A 4776-nucleotide genomic window follows, 5' to 3' on the forward strand; every position below is an offset into this window, starting at 1 on the left:
AAAAAAAAAAAAAAAAACAATTAAGATGGAACTAAAAATATCAAGTAGCAATCTCATCTATTTCAGAAGAGGATAAGGCCTTCTGCTTAGTCTTCTTAGTTTTGAATGGTTGATATGACAGCAGGGAAAATTAATGTAGACAGTATTAAGTTCCGTAAGCATGCTAAAATTACTAGGATAAACACTGACAGAAGGGAAAATAGCAACACTTTTCCTATCTGGTGATTAACTTCTGCAGGGGAGAAAAATTAATATATTTTTCTTATCACAAAAGGCTTGTGAATGAGATCCCTATAACAAGAGACAGATGAACAGGAGAAGAACATAACAAATTTGTTTAATGTAAGATTCATAAAACATAAATAAATTCTTCAGAAATGAAGACCTCATCAAAAAACAGAAAATGTATATTTTTGAGCTTAGGTTTAATGAAAAGTGGTCATATAGAAGTATGGTTAGACAGAAGTTGTATGTCCGAATGATCATAAACTAAGGCGACTGTAAGAAAAAAGTGTGCATGTTAGAAATTCAGCACCGAGCACTCATTAGTCTATCACTACCCCACCTCTCCTCTGAACATTATACATAGAACTTTTTGAGAAAATGAAAGAATTTTGTTTATGAATATGTTGATGGAAGAAACTGCTCAGAGAAAATCTGAAATGCAAAAAAAATGACTCAGGATATTTTTTTGGTCCCAAATTCAGGGCTTACATATCATTTTTTCTCTCAAAAACATAGTTTTTTAAAAATAACTTCAGATTAATATGAGGGTACAGATGATTAGGTTGCAATGTTTGTGTCTGTCAGATAAAGTTCCTGTTGTGTCCCACGTCCAGGTGTGCCATATACCCTTCCATTGTGCCTGTCAGGTGGAAGCACACCAATCCCTTTCCTCCTCCCCCTCTCTCCTCTGCCCTCCCTTCCCCTAACTTGAACTGAACTGAGTTTTCTCTTGTATGGGTATCTATTAGTTCTTCTACTGGCTTCATGTTCATATTGAGTACATTGGCTACTTGCTTTTCCATTCTTGTGATTCTCTACTAAGAAGAATGTGTTTCAACTCCATCCAGGTTAATACAAAAGATGTACAGTCTCCATCTTTTTACAGCTAAATAGTATTCCGTGATATATACACACACACACACATGCCAGTTTATTAATCCATTCATGGTTTGAAGAGCACTTAGGCTGTTTCCACATCTTGGTGATTGTAAATTGAGCTGCAATAAACAATCTAGTGCAAATGTTCTTATGATAAAATTTTTTTTTCTTTTGGGTAGATGCCTAGTAATGGGATCAAAAACATAGTTTTAAAACTAACTTTATAGTGCCCCAAATGGCTTATGACATGGGTTGGTCCATTTCTTACTGTACTACAATCATTTTTTAATGTTTTTCCCAAATTATACCATTGAAGTTCATCTTTAATGAATAATAAGCTAGAAATCCTATAAAGATAGAAGTAATGCACTTATATGCAAAACCGTTGTATCAAATCAAAATGAAATCCTTGTCTTGCCTTTAAGGAATTTAAGTTTAGAATGAGTATTTCTAAATTATTCTATTTAAAGAAAAGACAGATGGGTGCCTGAAAATTTCCTTTCAATGTACTTGTAAGGTACACTCCTCATCCTTAGAGCTGGTGGAAAATACAACCAGTCTAATGAATATGAAACTTCCAATAACTGAAAGCCATGATAAAGGGAACACATCCCTACCCTAAAATATGGGTTTCTCATCATTAATTGTATTTTTTTTTCTTTTGAGACAGAGTCTCAAGCTGTTGCCCTGGGTAGAGTGCTGTGGTGTCACAGTTCACACACAGCAACCTCCAACTCTTGGACTTAAGCGATTCTCTTGCCTCAGCCTCCCAGGTAGCTGGGACTACAGGCACCTGCCACAACACCAGCTATTTTATTTTTGTTGCAGTTGTCATTGTTGGTTTAGCTGGCCCAGGATGGGTTAGAACCCACCAGCCTCAGTGGATGTGGCTGGCGCCCTACCCACTGATCTATGGGGGCTGCCCATTAATTGTATTCTTAATTATTTAAATTCTGCATTTTGCCTCTACCTTCTGAAATTTCTAAGATAATGCCACTTTATTTTCAAAATGCTTACTGTCTTGGGTGGCACCTGTGGCTCAAAGGAGTAGGGTGCTGGTCCCATATACCAGAGGTGACGGGTTCAAACCTGGCCCAGCCAAAAAAAAAAAAAAAACGCTTACTGTTTCTAACTTGATGATATTTCCTGAAACTTCTATCAAAGTTCTGCACAGGGTTTTCTTTATGTCTGTGGAGCACATTACTGTGGCATCAGCGTTGCTATCCTCCCAGGCACACTTCCCCCATCAGGAGTTTATGGGCCCTAATGAGCCACAAAAGGATAAATTGTCTGGAATCAATTTCATCATCTTTCCTCAGAACCCTACCCCCAATAGTGATCAGCAAAAGCCATACGAGCTTCAAAGACTCATAACATGAGAAACAAAGTAAAGTGCATCAGTGAGAGACAAATGTGCTTTTCAGAGAATGCAAAGACACTCGAGGTGGAGGCAAAGATGTGACGGGTGTACTGCCTAAAACCTGTGCTTCTGTGTGCCAAAGCATCAACACAGAATTCCAAATGGAAGTAATTACTGGAGGCCAGACCAGCAAACAGAAGTCAGAATTTGACACTAAGTCCCAGTAGCGGTGGAGAGTGAAGAAAGATTTGAGTGAAGTTGCTGAGAAGTACATCTACCAGGAGCAAGTAAAGTTGTGTTTCATAATGTCAAAAACTCTACATCCCTTTCAGCCACTTTTTAGCCCCCTGCTCCCCTTTTCCATACCCTGCTCAATTTCCCTAGATAGCTAATGCTTACAATGGGAGGGAATATCTTTCTGTGCCCCTTCTGGTGGAATTATGCATAGATAGATGATTGATGGACATATGGTTGATAAACAGATCACTGCTCAGGGTCCTATCATATACACTTTTCCGCATCTGCAGTTTTTTCTTTAATAAGTTTTGGAAAGCCCTCAATGATAAAGCTCTAATTCTAGTCTTCTCAGAGACCACATGCGTAATACTTCATGTTATTAATGTACCACAATTCATCTACCCATTCTTTTACCAAAGGGCAGGGTCTTCGCTTCTTTTTCTGTTCATTTGCTACCACAAACAAGCCATTCACTACCACAAACAAGTCATTCACGCAAAGGATCTTTATTTAGTACCCTCTATGTGCCTGTTCCACTCTAGAAATAGTGAACAAAGTCTGCGCTTTCATAGAGCATTCATTCTAGTGAGGGCATAGGCAGGAATTTAACATGTAAAATGATGTTTTATTTGTAGGAAAGTAGGTAAGAGGGTAGAAAGTTGCGGAAATTACTTATTACTTTAGGTGGGGTGTTCAGGGAAGATCTCTCTGAATTGTTAATCAGAAACCTGAATGACTTGGAGGAGGAAACCATGAAAAGTATTAAGAGAAGGGCCTTCCGGTCAGAAGGCACAGCAAGCACTAGCATTCTGAAGGAGAGCATCTTAGACTGAGGAGAAGACACAGGGACGCCATCACAGCTGATGAACAGTGAGACACAGGCAGGCAGAGGGCTCAGGCAGATATCGTGGCCAGGGTCCAGAATGATGCAGGGGTTGGTAGGCTGTGAAAGGCACTTTAGAAACTGCCACAGTAAACACCCACAGATATTGCTAGATTAGTCTTGAAAAAGGCTATCAGTGGCTCCACACCTGTAGCTCAAGTGCCTAAGGCACCAGCCACATACACCAGAGCTGGCAGGTTCTAATCCAGCCCAGGCCTGCCAAACAACAATGACAACTATAACCAAAAACAAACAGCCCAGTGTTGTGGAGGGTGCCCATAGTTCCAGCTACTTGGGAGGCTGAGACACAAGAGGATTGCTTAAGCCCATGAGTTTGAGGTTGCTGTGAGCAATGACACCATGGCACTCTACCCAGTGTGACAGCTTGAGACTCTGTCTCAAAAAAAAGAAAGAAAAAGGCTATCAGAATTCACATTTCTAGAAGCAGTATATAAACACGGGCATTCGGCCTCCAGAGTCTGTGCTGCTGTGTGCCAGTCATTTGAATTTGCTCTTCTTAAACTTTATCCTCAATTTGAAAAGGTACTAGGAGAATAAAATAGTTGTATATAAAAGCTATGGAACTGTAATATTCTTGTTAGTTCATCAAGCTCAGAGAGACATGGACATTATACCCATGAAGAGGAAATAGGACAATTTCACAGGGAAAAAAAATGCTCAGGCTGAGGCAAAAATGAAATTCTGGTATAATTTCAGGTCCAATGGCCTCTGGAATAACATCTCTCAAGGCTAAAAATGGGATTGGCAGTGCCTACACAAAGCTAGGGGACAGAGTAAGTTGCTAAAAAGCCCATTAACAAGAGATAGAATTTTCCCACTGGAGGGATACAGTCTTTTAAAGATGCTAAAACGTTGACTTTCAAATGTACGTATAACAGAGCAACTTATATCAGTAAGAATGGGTAAAAATCAAACCGAAAATAATTTGTTTTGATCATTATTGTGTAATATTTTCTCAGAATTTCTGGCTTCATCTTCTGTTGACATCTTACAGTCTGTGAGAGAGAAAGCAGTGGGCAGTGGGACTAGGTTGAACAAGACAGGCCTGAAGGTCAAGGGAAAAGTCAAAGCCTTGGAGATGAACCACAAATATCTACTGTGGTTCTATATTGCCTTTTCAGGAAAAAGGTATAAGGAACTCTCATTAATCTTATATTTACAATGTAAGGAT

Source organism: Otolemur garnettii, unplaced genomic scaffold, assembly GCF_000181295.1.
Source record: "Otolemur garnettii isolate 467f Iridium unplaced genomic scaffold, OtoGar3 scaffold00048, whole genome shotgun sequence".
Classification (NCBI taxonomy): Eukaryota; Metazoa; Chordata; class Mammalia; order Primates; family Galagidae; genus Otolemur; species Otolemur garnettii.